The sequence below is a fragment of the Pipistrellus kuhlii genome, unplaced genomic scaffold (genome assembly GCF_014108245.1).
Source record: "Pipistrellus kuhlii isolate mPipKuh1 unplaced genomic scaffold, mPipKuh1.p scaffold_m20_p_6, whole genome shotgun sequence".
NCBI classification, from domain to species: domain Eukaryota; kingdom Metazoa; phylum Chordata; class Mammalia; order Chiroptera; family Vespertilionidae; genus Pipistrellus; species Pipistrellus kuhlii.
In genome coordinates, this window is record NW_023425562.1 from 47,123,239 (window position 1) to 47,144,078 (window position 20,840).

General features: G+C 45.7%; 1 protein-coding gene and 1 long non-coding RNA gene across 4 annotated transcripts in view; one reads left to right on the forward strand and one right to left on the reverse strand.

The window, feature by feature from the left end:
- Nucleotides 1–209: 209 nt before the first annotated feature.
- Nucleotides 210–12,998, reverse strand: LOC118708265. Of its 2 annotated transcripts, none has more exons than XR_004984510.2 (3): nucleotides 12,203–12,998; nucleotides 8,700–8,844; nucleotides 210–624 (listed from the first exon to the last, which is right to left on the reverse strand). It is a non-coding gene; the product is annotated as an uncharacterized LOC118708265 (long non-coding RNA). The 2 variants fall into 2 exon arrangements; XR_004984509.2 differs by lacking the exon at nucleotides 210–624 and adding an exon at nucleotides 969–1,532.
- Nucleotides 12,999–13,208: 210 nt separating this feature from the next.
- ATP8B1 (ATPase phospholipid transporting 8B1) overlaps nucleotides 13,209–20,840 on the forward strand; it is a 109,071-nt gene continuing 101,439 nt past the window's right edge. The window contains exon 1 of one of the 2 annotated variants that reach the window (XM_036419461.2): nucleotides 13,209–13,519. The gene's annotated coding sequence lies outside the window, so the exon portion shown is untranslated. Of the gene's footprint in view, nucleotides 13,520–15,252; nucleotides 15,276–20,840 lie in introns of those variants that run through there. The other variant, XM_036419463.2, reaches the window with a different exon arrangement.

A 20,840-nucleotide genomic window follows, 5' to 3' on the forward strand; every position in this document is an offset into this window, starting at 1 on the left:
CAGAGAGGAAGGGAGAGATATAGAGAGCTAGAAACATCGATGAGAGAGAAACATCAACCAGCTGCCTCTTGCACACCCCCTACTGGGGATGTGCCCTCAACTCAGGTACATGCCCTTGACCGGAATAGAACCTGGGACCTTTCAGTCCGCAGACCTACGCTCTACCACTGAGCCAAACCGGTTTTGGCAATCATACCACTTTCAATCCATTAAACCTTCAATCATATCCCTTTAATACACTTTGGAATCCCATCTCTTTAAGACATTGGAATTATGAGAGGGCAGTACAAAGAACTGACCTTCTTGCCAATATCACATTAAATAAATTGTATGACTTGAACACAGGGAAAAGAAAGATTACTATTTTTGTCTGAAATTTTCTTGTGAATAAAATTGATTATTCCATACTCCAGAGGATGATGGTCTAATGGTTCATTGGGTGGAAAAAGGTTCCAATCACTACAAATTCTAATCATGTAAGAGTAGGTGAGCCTGAGCGTCCCTGGTTCTCATCAGCTTCCTGGCGATGCTGCTGCTGCTGCTTTAGGGACCACTCTCGGAGTAACACGGCTGGAGACAGTATGTAGCATGTGGCATGCTCCATGACGTGCAGCGAATGAACAACTGGAAGGAAAATAGGCAAGACATTTTTTTAAAAAATCTTCAGACACATTACATTTTTATTGTCGTAAAATATATAAAATCTAAAATTTATGACTTGAGCTATTTTCAGGTGTGCAGTTCAGTGGCCTTAAGTACATTCACGTTGTTTTTGCAACTATCACTACCATTCATTTTCAGAACTTTTCCATCTTCCCAAACTGAGACTGTACCGATCAAACACTCACTTTTCACCCCCCTTCTCCCCTTAGTCATTCTATTTTCTGCCTCTATGAACTTGACTACCCTGGGAATGTCCATAAGTGGAATCATATAATATTCACCCATTGGTGACTGGCTTACTTCACTTAGCATAATGTCCTCAAGGTTCATTCATGTAGCATGTGTCAGAATTTCCTTCCTTTTGAGTGGTTGAATGGTATTCTGTTGTCTGTACAGAGACATTACTTTTTGGTAAATGTATCTCTGTGGGAAGCAGACAGACCAGTGGTTTTGATTACAGGAGAACATATGGGGCGTGCTTCAAGACTAAGGGAAACGTCATTAAGTAAGGCAAACGTCACTCCCCTACCTGGGCTGTCATTGCAAAATGACAGTGATGTACTGCCACGAGCCTGGACCGACGACCATTCTTTTCCCATGTATCATTGATTGAGAAATCCATGGTTTGGAAAAGAATTAGTAATGATCTAACCATGTTAGCAAGATGCCAGCCAACCTCACTGCGATGACAGAGCTTAAGCTGCTGGACCAGGGCCAGAGGATGAGATCACCCACAAGCCTTGGCTCACGTGCTCTGGGGCCACCTCAGAGTGACGGAGAAACTTTCGGTGGAAATGCTTCAGTGACAATTATGCAAAAGCAGCCAGTCTCTGGGGACTGCTAGTGTTTCCTGGTAGAGGTACTGCTCCCTAAATAAAGAAAAGAAATCCCCCGAAAGGAAACAAACAGTTGAGTCCTTTGCTGGACAGAAATGAAAAGGGTAACACCCAAGATTAAAACAATGTAAGAAAATTCCAAAGGAAATACTCCCTCTAGCCAATTAGAATGAAACTGACTAACAGGGGGAGGTCCTTCTTATGAGTCTCAAGTATCAGGAAGCTTCCCCGAAGGCCCTATCCTGATATAATCTCTGGTGATCTCTGCAACTCTTGGTTTATGCTTTCCTTGAGCATAGACTTTTGCCACATTGGTCTTTTTCTGTGTTTAATAGGCATTTGTAAACAGGGGCATATCTGATAACTGTTGAATGGAAGACATTTGTGCTATTGATTCCAGAAACAGTGTCGGTGGTAGTGGAAAGATCTGAGAACTGAGAATTCAGTAGGCCCAGGATAAAATCCTCCTCTTGCCGAAATGACAGTGCGGGCTCCTCTTGCCAGCTTTGAGCAAGTTATGTGTTTATACTTTCCCAGCTTCATTGATCTCATTGGTACAATGAAGTTGACAGTGCCTCCCACACAGGATTATGTTAGGGATTTCATGAGGCAGTGTTTGTAAGTGTCCCGTTATGGGGGCACTCCATAAATGTTGGTACCTACATGCTTTCTGTATTTATAATATAGTTAGGTAGAGGGGATCTATTGAGAGTGAAACCAGACAATGGCCCACCTTCAAAGAATTTCAGTTAGAGGGGAGGCAGATCTTAATCAAACACTCACAGATGTCCAGTTGAACTGGGTTAAGCTTGGTGATAAAGGAAAGACAGAATGCTATATGAGTTATGAGAAGTGTAAACATGACCACCTTAGAACTGGTCTGGGATCTGAAGGATAATCAGGCATTAGGGGAAGAGATGGAAGACTATTCCAGGTGGCTTCCAGGTGGGAAAGGGTGGGGAGAGACAGAGAAACCACAACAAGAGGGCTTGAGAGAAGATGGGGACAGATGGAGCCAAAAGGGAGATGGAGAGACCAGATTGGAGGAGTGCTGTTGGCCACACCCAGGACTTCTGTCTTTATTTGGAGACCAAGGGAAGATATTGAAGAAGAAAGGTCACTGTTGGCTACCATTTCCATTTGGAAATGTTCCCTGGTCCAGGAGGCAGATAATGATGGTGATGGAGATGGAGACACCGAGATGAGTTAGAAAGCTTTTGGGGACATAAAACTGTGGGCATCACATGGCATTTGTTCTATTCATGTTTGTAGCACAAGCTGATAATCAGTGACATATTTTTATGTATAGGACTGATGGTTTGCCCAGATGCCAACCTGAAGCACATGAGAAATGATAGATGTGTATAAGTTGGCTATAAAAAGAAACAAACACATGTACTACAACACAGATAAACCTTGGAAACATTAAGAAAACTGGAGAAGCCAGTCATAAAAAACATATTATATGATTCCATTAAAATTTGATTTATTGTGTTTTTTTTCTTCTTCTTTATTTTTACAGAGAGAGAGAGAGAGAGAGAGAGAGAGAGAGAGAGAGAGAGAGAGAGAGAGAGAGAACTGATGGGTTGATTCCTGCATGTGCTCTAACAGGGGATTGAACCTGCAACCTGGTGCATCAGGACAATGCTCCAACCAAATGAGCCACCCAGCCAGGGCTATGATTCCATATTTATGAAATGTTAAGAATAGGGAAAAGCTGTAGAGACAAAGTAGGTTAGTGGCTGCCAGAGGCTGAGGGGAGTTGGGGAATAGAAGGTGATAGCTAAAGGGTATGGGACTTCTTTTTCAGGTAATGAAAATGTCCTAAAATTGAATGTGGAGATGGTTGAACAACTCCATAAATACACTAAAACCTATAAAAATGGTTTTAAAATGGGTAAATTATAGGTTTTAAAATTATATCTCAATAAAGACACATACACACACTTAACATGCTTTTTCCTTTTCAGATTTAACCCATTGGAATTAATAATTATTCAAAGTGTGTGTACATTGTTTTGGGACATCCTGCCTGCATATCCCATTCATAAACACTGTTGCCAGAGCAGGCCAATGGGCATGATTCCAAGGTGCCAAGGTTGACATTTCCTGACCCAGCATCCTCAGAGGAGGAAAACAACCCTGGCTCTTAGCTGCTCTCTTGACCCTGGTTTCTGACTTCTTCCAGAGGAAATGAAATGGTACTGTCTGCAGACTTCAAGGAAAGGAAGAAAAAAGACATTTTATTTTTCTAACCATCTCCTTGCTACCTACTTCACTCAATGAAACTGGAGTAAAGAAATGTCGGGTAACAGCAGTGACTAAAGGGAGGACGGAAACTCCTACTCACCTTCCACAGCTCTATTTCGATATTGCCTTCTTTAAGAAGCCTCATGTGACTTCTAAGAATGAGTCAGGGGCCCCTCCTTTCTTCCCATGTGTCTTTCCCCTGGATGCTGACTGCTGTTGTACCCCAGCTCTCCTCTGGGGGCTGGCACATAGGTGGTGCTTAGTGAGTCCTTAGTGCAAAAATGAGACAAACACAGCCCTGAATCCCTTCACAGAGAAGAAATCCCAGCTTTCCAATGATGGCTCATGAACTCTTAGACCAGGGAAGATTTTGCAGGTGCAGCAGCAGAGACAGAAATTGGTCTGAGGGAGAAACCGGGATGTCAGATTCTTCAGGAGCAAAAAGAACATGAATCATCACATACGATAACCTCATACTTGCCCAGAGCAGGAATGGTGTTCTCACTGCTCATGCTTTGGGAATCTCCTTTCCTTCCAAAACAAGTCCAGGTTGTAACATGGGTGACACGTGACTGACCACCTTATCTTCTGCCCTGTGAGGGAGAAGCAATATCCACCAATGCTGAGAGGAAGGTGTATCCATTTTTTACCTTTTTCCTTTAGATACACAGTTTGAATTTCTGAGATTCCGGGTTTAAATGAAAATCTCCTTGAGTAGATCCCAATAAAACATTATCTGGAAAAATGGATATATACTAACCTACTTTTGGCTTCTTTAAAGCTATAAGTGTTCGAAATACCCACTATCAGTGACAACATGTCATTGGCATTATTAATAGTTAAAAGGCTATTGATTGAATTGGAACCAATCACACCAACCTGTACATTAAAAAGGGAAAGTGGGCTGTGCAGGGCCCATTGAATCTGTCCATTTTGTTTGGCTATGCCACACCCTGCCCTCAGGCCTCAGTTTCTTCTGTGAAATAGGTGATTGGTTGAGAGTTTTAAGGTTTATTTTAGCTCTCATACTTTACATTATATTTTTATTTTCTGACTTGACTCTTTAAAATGTGAAGTCTTATCATTTAGTGTTGCCTCAACCACAGTGAGAAACTGTATTCAGCCATGAGTGAGAGAGCTTAACAGTAGTGGCTTAAACACAAAAAAACTTTATTTTTTCACATAAAATAAGTCCATCAGGAGGCTGCCGATGTTAGTGACCCTAGGGGAAGTTGTGGCAGAGCCAAACAAAATTAGCAGTCTCAATTAACCTGAACAATTGTGTTAGTAAGAATGACATTCCCAGTGAGATGAAGTTCTCTGGGTCCAAATTGACACCCTCTTGTACCTGGGTTGGTCTGCTGCTTCCAGAACAATGGGCAGGGACCCCTTGTGACTTGAGGGGTTTGGAAAAAAAAACAAACCCTGCTTCAAAAGTGCAAGAAGGATCTCTCAGACTTACGGCAGTGACTGCCTAACATTTCACCGCTAAGACTTATGTCACTGAGATAAAATATTAACGTCCATTTAAAATGAAAACCAGAGAGACATGACTTCACTCAAGACAGCATCAGCCCAGCATGGCTCAGTGGTTGAGTAGAAAACTATGAACCAGGAGGTCACAGTTCGATTCCAGTCAGGGCACAAGTTCAGGTTGCAGGCTGGATCTGCAGGGTGGGGCATGCAGGAGGCAGCTGATCGATGATGCTCTCATCATTGACCTCTCTCTCTCTCTCTCTCTCTCTCTCTCTCTCTCTCTCTCTCTCTCTCTCTCTCTAAAATAAAATGACAATACCCTTGGAGGGTAAACATGTATAGTTATAAGCTATCACTGAAGTCCTGAAGTCCTGGCTTGGAGAAGGTGGGTCTGGGCGGAGCTGGGCAGGGCCCCAGATGTCAGCGGGGCAGCGGGAAGTTTTCCAGCATCCTGGGAATGAGGAACAAGTGTGGGGATGGGAGCTGTCAGGAGAGAATATAGGAAGTGGCTCCAGTGGACCTTGTCAAAGATTTTCATTTTCAAAGGGAATTCAGTTACCTGGTCACACACCCATTTTATAGATGACAAAACAAAGTCTGAGAAAGGTCAAATGACCCAAAGGAGGCACGACAATGGCTCAGAGCCATTTGTTTCATCGCAGGGAGAGGGGCTCAGAGGAGAGGGAAGGGGAGAGGCTCTGGGACACTGCTAGGAGTAGGACCAGGTTTTATGGGGCCTAACGTTTCAATTGGTTTCTCTTTAAAAAGAAAAAATTAAAACTATAAAATTAGGCACAGGGCTTGAAGGCACTCCCTGAAGCTAAAGGTGATTGGCTTCATGGTAAACCTGTCCCACCTCTGATGCAAACAGATCAGCTCCTCCAACGGACATTTTCCACCTGATACTCCTGCTTTAAAGCATTACGGTTAAAAAACAAAAAACTGCACGAAGGACTGAAAATCACTGCTCCCGTTTGCTATCACCTGTCATTGCTTGGAGCTAGCCGGTATAGCCTATGCCAGCATTTAATTGTCACCAGTTTTGAGGAATTAAATGATTTCAGTGAGTCACAGGGCACATGCCTATACAGGACTTAGGTGCTGGCACACAGGGAAGCATCGTAGCCTTCAGCTCACGAGATGGAATGTGAATAATTCCTAATCAGGGGCTACAAAATCAGATGTCATTGATTGCTTAGGCTTTAATACATGTGGATTTAAAAAAAAACGGCTTTCAAACGAATCACACTTTAAAAAGCCGAGCATTTTTTGGCGTGTGTTTTAAATGCTGGCATTTATTTCCGTTAGTGGATCTATCCAGGAAGGAGAATCCGCTAGAATTCTCAGTGCCTGGGAATGGAAGGAACATCTTGGGAAGATCCTCATCTTAAGGAAAGGGGGATTAGAGTGACAAGCTTTATGCACATTCAGATTTTTAATAATCTAGAGGGCAGAGTTGTCCTGCCTGTAACACCGTCTTGTTGATTAGCTCTCTCACTTGTCCTATGGATAGGTCTTGGGTCCTAAAACTGCTGCAAGATTCTGGAGTCCACATACAAGTGTTCTGGACCCCACTGAGAATATAAACAGACTCCCCCCCCCCCCCCCCCCACTCCCCACCCCACCTCCCCAACTCCTTCTGTAATTACATTTCTCTTTCTTATTCCACAACACCAGGGCAGCTTTCCTTGCTTTGAAACTCCAGGGGTCTGGGGGGGAGGGGGGGGATGGGGAGGTGGGATGCAGGAAGTGCCTAATAGAAGGAAGACAGTGGTTTCTGGTGGATGCGGCACATTTGGAGCCAGTGATGACTGCAGGAAAGTACTGGAGTGGGGGTGCCGGCTCCTGGCTCTTAGGCAACTGTCTGTGAGCTCCCTCCTGAGCTGGCCTCTGGGGTCTGCCTGCCTTATTGGAGGGGTTTGTGGGAACCATGACACAGGGTTATACAGCAGGGGGTGCCTCAAGGGGGGAAGCCAAACTGATAAATTACGGGTTTGCCTCTCCTGAGAGAAACTTGGGGGTTATGTGAGAAATCGGGGGACTGAATTAATGGTAGGAACATGGTATATGGTGGTGGTGGTGGTGGGGAGAATGAGGGGCAATTATTAACTTCAGATCACAAACTTTCTGAGCGAGGAAATAGAATTAGAGCATTCCACATGGCTTAGCTGCAAACAATATTTCCATAGTCAGAATAATGTACCCACTGAATATGACTTAGCCGTAAATGGAAATCTAATTATGATGAGAGAATGGAGGAAGAGTGAGAGTGTGTGGGCATGCACAGGGGGCTGGATTGGGATGCATAAGAGTTAAAGAGTCTTCATCCATAACAGGGTGACACTAGATAATGTGTAAGACTGCAAAACATTAAAAAAAAAAAAATGGCAACATAACCAGACTGTTAGTGAAATGTAAGAACCAATTAGAAGTTAAAAATATGATTGTCTGCCCTCGCTTGGTGACCTAATTGGCTAGAGTAGTTGGTTGAAGCGTCATCTGATGGATGCATAAGCTTGTGACTTTGGTCCAGGTCAGGGCACATGTAAGAGTTAACCAATGGCCAAAACCGGTTTGGCTCAGTGGATAGAGTGTTGGCCTGCAGACTGGAGGGTCCCAGGTTCAATTCCAGTCAAGGGTATGTACCTTGGTTGCGGGCACATCCCCAGTAGGGGGTGTGCAGGAGGCAGCTGATCAATGATTCTCTCTCATGGATGTTTCTAGCTTTCTATTCCTCTCTCTTCCTCTCTGTAAAAAATTAATAAAATATATATTAAAAAAAAAGAGTTAACCAATGAATGCATGAATGAGTAGAGCAGCAGATCAGTGTTGCTGTCTCTCTCTCTCTCTCTCTCTCTCTCTCTCTCTCTCTCTCTCTCCCTCCCTCCCTCCCTGCCTTCCATCCCCCACCCCTTGAAAATCATTAAATTTAAAAAAAAAAAGGGATTTTTAGGGAACAGAATGTGGTGGGTGGGGAATTTGTCTTTCATTAGAAACTTTGTAGAGCTACTTGAGTTTTTAAACTACATATATGTGTTACTTTGACCAAAATAAGAAATTAAAACTTATACAGAACACAATAAAAAAAATTCAGCTATATAAAGATATTTGTAAAAACTTAGTCTCCCTCCATGGAGATAAGGATTTTTTAAATCAATTTCTTCTGTATTTTTCCAGTTTATTTATCTCATATAAGTATACAATACATATTTATTATTTATCTGTTACACAGAGACAATCTACACATACTTTATTTATACACACACACACACACACCCTCTTCTGTGTTTTGAATTCCCATAAAATAATATGTCTCAGAAAGGTTCTGAACAACATAACTGGATCTCTGTAAGCTTTTTTTAAGTGACCGAGTATTGTCCCATTGTATAGATGTGACCTCTATTAGTCAATGTGGAGGCCACCACTGGTCTTCGTAGTGAAAAACATACCACATGGATATTTATGCACACTCACCTTTGTGTAATATATCTTTAGGATAAATTCTTAGACATGAATTTTTGGGGTACAAGGCATGTGCATTTAAAATTTTTTATGTGTTTCTGAATTTTCTTCCAAAGAAGTTGCACAATTTGCACATCCACTGACAGCAGATGAGTGTCTGTAACACATATAACAAACTTTTTCTCTTTAATAATGTGATAAATGAAAAATTGTTTCTCATTTTTTATGCATTTAGCCAGAGGCTCAGTGCATGAAATTCGTGCATAGGTAGGGTCCCAAGCAGCTGCTGACTGGTAGCTGCAGGTCAGGGCCTCCCTTCCACCAGCCAGGGCCTCCTTCGCATGGTGCGCCCCTAGTCAAACTCCCGGTAGACGGGACAATTTGCATATTAGGCTTTTATTATATAGGATTTACTTTTCTTTAATTGGTAGAGATGACCACACATGTTAGCTGTTTTGCTATATATATATATGGGACCATCACAAGTGAAACAACCAAATGGAATGGATGACCGAACAGGCTGCATGGGGTGACCAGGCCAGCAGGGGGCTTAGTGAGGGATAACCAAATGACAGAGCAGCAGGCTGTGTGGGGTGACCAGGCCAGCAGGGGGCAGCAGTTAGGGTTGACCAGGCTAGCAGAGGGGGGCAGTGAGGGGTGACAAGGCTGGTGGAGTGGGGGGCAATAAGGGGCAACCAGGCTGGCATGGCAGGTGCAATTATGGGTGATTAGGCAGGCAGGTGAGCAGTTAGGAGCCAGTGGTCCCAGATTGTGAGAGGGATGTCACAGATTGGAGAGGGTGCAGGCTGGGCTGAGGGGATCCCTCCCCCCAATGCACTAATTTCATGCACTGTGCCTCTAGTGCATCTATAATATATAAATATTTTAACATACACATATATTTATATGTTACACAAATAGAGACATCCTGTAAACATCACACAAATATGTTTTGTTTACACAAACATATATAAATCAGAAGGAATTTGAAAAATTATTTGTGCAGAGACAATATATCATCTGTATCTATTTTTCATACCACTTAAAAGAAAGTGGGACAGACTAGTGGAAGCTTCTAGTTTTACTTATGCAAAGACAGGCTCATGTAAGAGGTGCCTCCTTATCATGTTTACAGGTCTGGGGCTAGTCTAGACAATAGCTGTGAAGAATTCACCTTCCAACTGAGTTAATCTTGACTGCCAAGCAGGGGTTACAATAACACCTGGTGAGGCGCGACTACCTTTCCATTGGCATTAAATGCTTTAGCTTAAATGACCAGTGAGTTTAGTAAAGATCTGAATACAGGCAGTATCACCTCCCTTTAGACATATCTTTTATCCCTTAGCTCTTATCTTGCAGACAATTCTAGAAAATGAATTTTCAGTACAATTCAGCTAGTTCTCTAGGAAAATTCCCTAGGTTTTCTACCCATATCATGGAAATGCACAGGAGTGTTGCCAAAATAGGAAAAATAAAAACAAACAACAACAACAACAACAACAACAACAAAAACAGAGGGAATGACAAACTACAAAAGCTGAAAAGCAAGCATGATCACCTTTTTTTTTTTAGTGTGTGTGTGTATGTGTGTGTGTTTAGAGCACATGTGTCAAACACAAGGCCCGCGGGCCAAATCTGTCCCGCTAGGCCTTGCAATGTGGCCCGCACCGCGCTGTCATCACTGCACTCCGCTGCATTTCCATCACAATGACAGTTTATGACTGTTCAGTAAACCATTCAGCCCGCGATTTAGGCTGGATTTTAGATTTTGGCCCCTTCTCTGATTGAGTTCGACACCCCTAGTTTAGAGGTAGAGGAATGGGGAGGGAAAAACATTGATCCTCTGCATGTATCCACTGGAGATCAAGGCTACAACTTTGGCATGTGCCCTGACCAGGAATCGAACCAGGAGCTTTTCAGTGCACAGAATGACCCAACCACTAAACTACACTGGCCAGGGCACACAGACACGCTTTTTATAAATGACTGTTTCTGTTAAGTTTAATTATTTCCTCCAGCGGTGGCTTCTAAACAAAACCAAAGCAATCCCATCTGAGAAAGCAGAGTATCTGGAACTGGTGGGATCAGGGCTGCTGCCTGGAGAATGCAGCCATCTCTCCAGTGACTCATGTCAGACACATTTCAGTATCAATCTTTGCTGCATGCATGAGACACATCCAATGACTGACCTGTCAAGGCACCCTGAAATTTGGCACAGTTCTTTCAGAAAGGACAAGGGTCAGAACTTCCAGGTAAGCTACTTCTTTTATCACAATATCACCTGACATGCTCCGAGTCTCTTCTCAATGACCAAGAAGGTACAGAGGCGGCTTGGTGAGAGAAACTTGCCAGGACAAGGTTTGAACATGCTCTTTTCTGGTGAGATGGGGTTGCAAAGAATTTCTCTCACTGAGGGTGAAACCCCTTCACTTTCTTGCAAGTCTTTCTCAAATGCAAGTTTTCATGAAGACTTCTCTGACCACATAATATAAAATTGCAACTCAAGCCCTGGATGGTGTGGCTCAGTTGGTTTAGCTGGTGAAAGGTCACCAGTTCGATTCCTGGTCAGGACACATGCCCAGGTTGTGGGTTCAATCCCCAGAATGAGTGCCTATGGGAGGCAAGTGATCAATGTTTCTCTCTCTCTCCAAAATCAATACAAACATTAAAGTAAAATAAAACACACACACAAAAAGAAACCCCTGCAACTCATTCTCCCACTCCTTTTTTAACCCTGCTCTATGTTTCATATTTTACAGTCTAGAAATCTCAAGGGTACAGGTTGATGAATTCTCTTATATATGTATAGCCTCCCAGAAGCACCACCCAAGTCAAAACAGAGAACTCTTACAGCACCTGGAAGGCTCCCTCAGGGGCTTCCTCCCAGTCAGTCCTGCTTTATTTTTCTCAAAGCATTTGTCACACTTTCAGATACAATTTGCCTGATTGGTTCACTGATGCATCCAAACAAGTAGAACAGTGCCTAGCACATAGGAGGCACTTAATAAATGCTTGTTAATTTTGAAACAATACCTAACTCCTCCAGACCCACCTTTTGTTACTGTATTAGCCCCCTGAGTGGTACTTCAGTCTAATCCTCTTCCAGACTATCCCCACTACTTTCCCTAAACACAACCTTAATCACATCACTGTTGTGGTCATAAACCTTTAATGGTTTGTAGGTGCTGCCTGCATTCAAGAGCTTCCAAACTCCAACTCCCTCACTAGCCTTATGCAGTATCATTGCATTGTCAGCCAACTGGTCTACCCCACCGTCATTAAACAGGCCCTGTTTCCAGGCCTCTGTACCTCTGCTTTGTTGTTGGGCTCAGAAAATAAGCACTGGAGGGAACCATTTCAGATCATCTGGCCCAGTGTCATTTTACAAATGAAGAAACTGAGTCCTAGAGGAATGAAATGATGAGCACTACCTAGACAAAGATCAAGTGTGACGAATGAACAAGAAAACCAGGGAAGCCTAGGGTCTAACTGTATCAGTTGAATCTTTCATATACCTTAAGGTCATATGGGGGAATGCCCTCTCCATGCAACTCTGATCCCTAAAAGTGTGCATCTTTGAGTCCCGCCTCAAGCATAGCTTCCTCAATGAAGTCTTCCTTAAGCCTCCTGTTGTAAGCCTGAACCCTCAGGCCAATAACCTTAGCCTGTGACCTGCAGGTAACCAGAGTCCTATCTCCCTCACTACATTTTAAGCAACCTCTGATTCATCTTCGACTTCATTCTTATCCCAGAGACTTGTCCATTGCAGCTGAGCAGTAAAATTCTGCTGAAGGGGGAATTTCTGGCGCGTGGAGGAGCTTAGTGTGCTGTCATGCCAGGGAGGAGAGGTTCACCTGCCCGGTTCCCAGCTGTCAATCCAACATTTCCAACCACACCGCGTCATTCAAATGCCGCCTTTTGGCTCCTATTGACCCCAAAACCTGTAAAGATGCGGAAGTTTGGTCTCGGGCAAACAGACGACTTGCCGCAATAACAGGATATGTTTCTCGAAGTCTTTTGGCACTGTCTCTTTCCCCACCCTCCGCACGACTTGTATTCGGCGACCTGTCCCGGAACGTGACTTGGCATCGAGAGAGGCCAGCTCCCCTTACCGAGGGAGCTCAGGTCCCGGGCGAGCCGTGACCAAGACAGCTTTCCGGGCTGGCGCAGCCACCGACCCCGGGCGGCGGGAGGCCAGGGCAGCCGGCAAAGGGACGCGAGGCTGGCGGGGCGGGGTGGCGAGCGGGCCCCTGGGGAGGCGGAAGCATCTGGGAGCCCAGAGCGGCCGCAGCCACCGGGTCGCGGAACTGGGGAGGCGCAGGCCACCCCCCGGGGCGCCCGCCCGCCGCAGGGGGGGGGGGGGCACCGAGGGCGCGGGGCTCTCCCCGGGCCGTGTCTGTCAGCCCCGGGTTTCGTCGTCTAGCTCCACTCGGCCCCCAGAAGGGATAGAGGGAGGGCCGCCGGCTGGGCCCGCCCCCAGCCCTCGCCCTGCTCCGCGGCCGTGGCAGCCGGAGGGAGACGGGAGGCACCTAGCCGGAGCGGAGGAACCAGTTTGGCCGGTCGCGGGGAGCGGGGAGAAAAAGGGCGGCCGCGGAGGGAGGGCGCAGGGCCGCGGGGCGGGGAGAGGCGAGGAGCCATTGGCGAGCCGCGAGAGCCGGGGGAGCCGCCGCCAACTGGACGAGCTTCCCGGGGCCCCGGGCCAGCCCCGCGCGCCATGAAGCGCTAAGTCGGCGGCGGAGCTGGGGCCGGCGGGCGGCGGGGCCAGGTGCGCAGCGATCGCCGGAGAGGCGCGCCCCCGGCGGATGCCCCAGCCGGGGCCCAGCGAGCGCCAGGTAGGTAGGGGCGCGGCGTCGGGGGGGCCTCGGACCTCTCCCCACCCCGTCCTCCCCGTGGGTCTTCCCCCTGTCCCGGGGCCGGCGTTCTCTGGGGGATCCGGGATGCGGTGGCAGCAGCCTCGGGCTCCGGAGTCCTCTGGCGTGGGACCTGGGTGAGGGTGCGGGAGCCTCTGCGGCCCCGGAGATGGGGAGGCTCAGCTGGACGGGCAGACAGCTCTGCGGAGAGGTCCATGGGGTTTTCACCTGTTGGGAAGAGAGGGAACTCGCGGGAAGGGTGTGGGTCCTTCGCTCCCTGGTAACACACATGCCCAGGGTGAAGCTCGGAGGGTCAGGCTCGGTGGGGCTTGCGGGTCCCCGGGACGTGCCGCTGGCTTCCCTGCCATGTCTGCTGCCCCTCTGGGGGTTCTGCTGGAGCCCCCTTTGGGAATCGATGTCAACTCGTCCAAACACTCCTGAGGGCCCTATGTACCTGGCCGCACCTGCGAAGAAGGATGGTGAGGGCGCAGGCACCGCGCCTGCCGCTGGACCAGGCGCCCACCGCTCCCGTTTCGTGCGCCTTTACGCAGCCTGGGAGGTGGTGGGGGAAATAAAAGTCCCTTTCCCCGGTGATGGTAGGGTGGCATCCGCCGGCTCGCATGACCCCACTACTGCTCATCTACTTTTCCCAGTTTGGTGCCCAGCCGTGTCACCTCGTTTTAGGTGTGCGGAGGGACAACTTGTTGGGGGTGAGGGGCTTGCAGAGAATGGCTAGTGTTTTCACTTCCCCGGCCCCCCACTCCTCCCCAAGTGGAAAAAAAGCTTGAATGGTCCCCGGACAACTTATCTTAGCGGGTGTGCGCTCATGGTCCTTGCGTTGGGGGACACTCGAAATGCAGATCCATGACAGCTGAAGACGAGGGTCCAGAACGGGGGAGCAGGGTTGACTAGCGCAAGTAAGGGGAAGCTGGCCACATTTCCACCCAGTGAGCCCCCCTCGACCCTACCCGACCGGACCCAACCCTCTCCGCCTGCCCGCGCCGCCCCTGGCGGGCTGCAAGCACTTGGGTAGCTCTGGACGCCCCCGGGTTCCCTTCCCGGAAACCGCCCGCCCTGCTGGCGGGAGAAGGGAGTCTCTCCCATCTTCCCGGCTCCATTGCCTTCCAAGGTCTGTCTCACTCCTTGAGAATGAAAGGACACACCACAGGCGGAGTGCTTGAGCATCCGCCTGCCACGCAGTAGGTTATGGGCCCAGGGCAGCAGTTTTTAGGAGCAAAAACTAAAAAGTGATGTGTGATCAAGTCTGCGGTGATAGTAAATACGAGCGACTATAAAAAGAGGAAACAACACAAAGCCTGAAGTAGAAGTTCTCATTTTCCCTGTCTCGAGAGTCCTTTTGTGTTAGAACTAAAATGCCATTCATGAACTCCTATTGTTGCAGGCCTTATTAAAACTCATTATAATTGTATATACTGTGCCAAGCATGATGAATCGTTATTTGCTGGTGACTGTCTGGGGCGAAGCCGGCCCGCCTGCAATGACCCCTTTGAATTCTCCTACTGGTTTTCACTACGTAGTGGAGGCTTTCTTCATTTAAGAGTCCCATTGGTTGGGGCTTTGGCAAGTTTTAGTGATTCTTTGTCTGTTACTAAAGGTCAAACAGGATTCATGAGACTCAATGCTATTGAACACAAGTGCCATCTGTGTGAGAGCAGGGGTGGCTACCTTCGGCATTCAAGCTTTCCACCTGGTTTTATTTACAGGAAAATGCATACAGGTGTGTACGTATTACCTGTTGGTTACTGATAGAATTAGAAGGAGGTGGTTGTTGTTTTTAAATACACTTTTATTGATTTCAAAGAGGAAAGGAGAGGGAGGGAGAAATAGAAAGATCAGTGAGGAGAGAAGCCTTCCTCGGCTGCTTCCTGCACACCTTGTACTGTACTGGGGATTGAAAACTGTGACTGCCTGGTTCATCGGTGGACACTCAACCACTGAGCACACCGGCTGGCCGGGCTTGCTTTGTTTTTAAACTGAGGCTTTAAAGTAGGGGTGTCGAACTCAATCAGAGAAGGGGCCAAAATCTAAAATCCAGCCTAAATCGCGGGCCGAATGGTTTACTGAACAGTCATAAACTGTCATTGTGATGGAAACGCAGCGGAGTGCAGTGATGACAGCGCGGTGAGGGCCACATTGCAAGGCCTGGCGGGACGGATTTGGCCCGCGGGCCTTGTGTTTGACACATGTGCTTTAAAGTAATGATTTGGTAAAGCAAATGGCTCATCAAAAAGAAGCCTGCAGGTGTAAGTCAGGTTTAGGATTAGTGCCATGTGTTACCTGGATTGCAGGCTCTGGGATCTTAGCCCTAATGACCCTAACCATTACTTTCCCTGTCTGTCTGCAGTCCTTTCTTTCCTTTTTCCTTCCTTCCTTCTCAAGCAAGGAATACTGGAAAGCATGTGTATTTAAATTCCCACAGACTTTGATTCTTTTCCTTACTTTAAGTTGTATTTAATTTTTACAATTTATTTTTTAATATATTTTATTGATTTTTTTTACATAGGGAAAGAGAGAGGGATAGAGAGTTAGAAATATCGATGGAGAGTTAGAAATATCGATCATCTGCCTCCTGCACACCCCCAACTGGGGATGTGCCCGAAACCAAGGTACATGCCCTTGACCGGAATCGAACCTGGGACCTTTCAGTCCGCAGGCCAGCGCTCTATTCACTGAGCCAAACCGGCTTCAGCTACAATTTATTTTTAATATATTTATTTACTTTTTTAATTGTATAACCTTAGGTGAATTCCTAAATTTTCTGAACCTCAGTTTACTCTTTTCCTGAGGTAAAAAAGATAGCAAGGTGTTTGGGTAATTGAGAAAATTAATGAGAACAGATGAAAGTCTCTTGTACATGGCAAAGGTTTGAATGTTGTTTTCTTATTTTCTTTATTAAACATGTTTTTTAAAGTGGTGTGATGCCCAGGTATTTAGGGGTGTTTTTAATGATTTATTGCCTTATTAATATGAATTCCATTTTGTTTTTCAATAAACAACACTCACAGAATCCAGATGATCCTTAGAATCTGCCTCAGAGATATTTTAATCTACTAGTTACCGTTGCTCTCTAGTTTCAGTCATTATAAATGAAGCCTATGCTCTTATGAATGCAGAGGAACTTGCTTTTTAGGCACCAGAACAAGTTCTATGGGGTTCATTCATAACCTGTATCTCTAAAGAGACGTGCCGTTAAAGTTTCTTAAGCTATTTTAAAATCTGCTTCTAGATTAATCTCCTGGGAAGTTTTTTACTTATGGTGTCTTTAGGAATCTTGTGAGTTTTAAAGCCTGTTTGTTGGCAACATTCAATTAGATTAATTGTAGTCATGCCTGTAGGTGTTATGTTACTTGTTAAGATAAGAAAAAATTAATTTGCTGCCAGAATAGTTTTAATAATACAAAAAAAGATAACTTGTCCTTTTTTTATTCTGTTAACTGTGTTATTCCTGAATTCCCATTCATGTTTGAGCTAAAAATAATGCAGTCTAAGATCTCTGAGGTCCTGTGTCCCTGAAGGCCAGGCATTATGGAGAAGCGTGCACACACACACACACACACACACACACACACACACATATACATACACATGTGCACACTCACACTTTATTTCTCTTTTGTATTCTTAGAAGACAAAGTTTTACTATCTGGTCATTCAGGAACACATAAGTATCTTAGTACTTCTAAAATACACTGCACTTTTACTTTTATTTTTTAATTTATTATTTTTGTTAGTCCTCACCTGAGGACATACTTAGAGGAGAGGGGGGGGGGGGGCGGGAAGGGGGAAGAGAGAGAGAGAGAAACGGAAATATCAACCGGTTGCCTTCTGTGCATACTCCAACTGTGGACTGAACCCACAACCCAGGTATGTGCTCTGAGCCAGAATGGAACCAGCAGCCTTTCGGTGCACTTGATGATGCTCAACCAGCTGAGCCACTCCATCAGGGCAATGCATTGCACTTTTAAGTAAATTGTTGCCAAAACCATGCCCAATGGGGGCTAGGATGTTTGGTAACTGATTGCAGTGTATACTGAGCCCAGAGGCAGTGGTAAATACAGGTGTGTCACACAATCTGGATTCCTTTGACCTAGCCTGGAATACAGGCCTCATCAAAACCTAGAGTAAGCGACTTAATCCCTCCCTCTAGTTTCAGTTTCCTTACCTGTAACATGGAACAGCAGCAGTTACTGCCTCACACGGTTGTATGATGAATTCCAAATGAAAGAATTAATTAAAAAGGTTTAGCACACAGCTCAATAAAGAGCAGGCATTGCTGTTGTGTTGTTACTATCACTCAGTAAATATTTATTGCTCCCTTATCAAACCCCTTTCTCCTACACTGTGAGGAACCAGGAGTCACTCTGTTAGTCTTTATTTACCAAACATAGGTGCTTATTCACGCCAGATATTGCTCTCACCCTAGAATAGGGGTGAGGTTCTGGAGCACGGGCGTCCCAGGGTGACACGAAGGACAAGGGTGCTCAGTGACCTAGGGACATGCCCACCCAGTCACAGGCACGTGGCCCCTGGGTGCTCTCACCTGGGTGCTCCTCCTCCACAGTGGAGGCCCTTGGGGCTCCTGAGTACTGCTGTGTCTCTTTCATCCCCTCCTTCCGGTCTGTCTTTCTTCTCCCTCAGCCTCTATATTCATTTAAGTATATATCTATTCTTCCCATAAAATATATATATAAATTCAGAATTTCTAAACCTTGAGTATTTTTATAGGATCTGTGCCCTCCATGTGGTTTCTTAGAGATGGTCCCTGGTAAGTGTTGCTAATGACAGGGACCCTTGGTTCTATCTCATTCATTCAGTCATTAGTTTTTAAAATGGCTTGAGCATCTTCTCCAGGCACTACACTCTAAATTACCTCCTTGCTTCTGGAAGCCTGTGAGGTTTTCAGAAGGTCTGAGGTGTGTGTTCTTGTACTTCTTCAGCAGGAAAGTGGATCAGATGTTCTCTCTCTCCCTGCCCTGGACTTTGTTCTTGCATGGAGAAAGGGTTGCCTTGGCTTAGACTCTGGAGGGTGGTCCAAGCCACTTCCAGCTCTGAGCTCTGTTTCACGACCAGTTTCCAAATCTAGTGAATGTGCATCTACTAAAGGAGAGCTGGGCCTGGAAGCCGTGGAGGGTCAAGGTGGGAAGCCCACTGCCTTCGGGGGAGGACAGAAGTCCCCCTTGTTCTGGGGCAGTCCTTCAGTGGTGACAGCCACCTGCCCAACGGGACGGGAGAAGCCTGGCACTTCTGCACTGAGTGCATGTGTCCCCTGACCTTTGGTTGGTAGCGCAGGTCGATATTTACAGGGCTGCCGTTTATGGCTTTGTCTCTTTGCTGAGTGGCTTTTGTTCACCAGAGTTGAGGTTTGTTTGATTTAGCGCAGGCCGTGTTTGAAATCAGTTTTTTAACCTTTACTCATATCGAGTTGAGCTGGAATATCCTCATTGGAACTTCTCAGGCTCCCAGAATTCCCCTCACACAGTCTCCGGAAGTTTCCATGGGTTGGGTGCCTATTGATTTTACAAAGTGCAGTGTGACTTGTACACAAACCCTTCCTCTGTCTTCTTGGGACACAGTGAACTCACACCACCATTCTCTGAGATCTGTATATGACTGGTGGACCCAGAAAAAAATGTCCAGTGTTCTCTATAAGAAAACAGATCACCATTTGAGGTGGGTGCTTTAAAATGAGAATATGGATGGGTCAGGTTTCATGTGGACACAAACGTGAGGGCCTTTAAGCCAGGCACTAAGAGCTTGTGTGGGCCTCTAAGCCTCTAGAATTTGTGATGAACAAGGAGAATAGTGTGTGGGTTTTATCAGAGTGCAGAGATTGTGAGAATTAAGTGAAAATCTATCCTCTGTTTTTGGAACCAGAATAACTCTGGGAGGAGAGGAGCTTCCTCATGATCTCACCTGAGGGCAGAAATTTATGGGTGTTGTGTTAATTGTGGTAAAATGTTCATGAAATTTGCCATGTTAAAGTGGGAATTCGGTGCCATTAATCCCATTCACAGTATCATGCAATTATTGCCACTGTCCATCTCTAGAACATTTTCACCATCCCCACCTGGAACTCTGTAATCATTCAGCAGTAACTCCCTCTTTCTCCTTCCCTACCGCCCCTGATAACCTCTGTTCTGTTTGTCTCTGTGAATTTGGCTATTCTAAGGTACCATAAACCGGTCTCAGTGGCATCATGCAATGCGGGTATTTGTCTTTTGTGAATGGCTTATTTTGCTCAGCATCATGTTTTCAAGGTTCATCCCTGTCATAGCCTATGTCAGAATTTCCTTCCACTTTTCCAGACTAACATTCCACTGTATATACATGGTATGTTTTGTCTACCTGTTCGTCCGTCAATGAACACTTGGGGTGTAGTCTGCCTTTTGGCTATTGTGAATAGTGCTGCTAAAACATGGGCATATGAGTCTGTTCACGGTGGTAGTTGAGATCTTATCCAGTTTTGTGAGACTTATCTTTCATAGAAAGTAGTTAAGATGGGCAGAGACATCTGGTGTATAACATATTTCAAAACATCCTGGAGATAAGAATTCAGGAAGCTTCGGGGAGGATGAGAGTGTGAAGACACGTGTAAGGCAGCCACACGCTTCTCCTTTTCCCTGGCTGCTGCTCTTATGAAGCCGGTAGTCCTTTGGCATTCCATCACCCAGTTGCCTGCGGTGTGGCTGCCACCATGCTTGGTGCCAGAGTGGGCATGAAGCTTGGGAGACCTCTGCAGACCACAACTGCCTTCTAGGAAGGACATTCTGTAGTGGAGGGGGAAAAATCCTTAACTTTCCTCCAGAAATAACTTGGATTTTTAAAAAAAATTATTTTGGTAGTGGTGATGGTGGTGGGGTGGTTTAGAATGTGAGGAAAACTGATTATTTAAATGTTTGAAAAATTGGATGATTAAAAGTCAGATTTTTCTACCTTAGGGCAGAACCCATGGTTTTCAAAATCAGCTTTAAGGTCAAAGGTCAGTCGCAGACTGTAGGATGGCTGGATGATCGAAGGTTGCATCTGTGTGAGAAGGCGCTTGTATGCATAGCAAGATGAAACCAGAGGCCTTTCTTTAATGATGGGATGTCAGTCTGCGTTAAAGACATCTTTGAATTTTCTAGAGAACAATAGACTCTCGTCTGAGTTTATGCTCAGACTGTGCCCTGAAAATGAGCAAACATAAGGATTTTTCATGTTTAATATTAGCAAACACCACCATCCTTGGCTATTATTACACCTTCCTATCCTGTGCCCGTCGCAGCCACAAAAAAAGGATGTT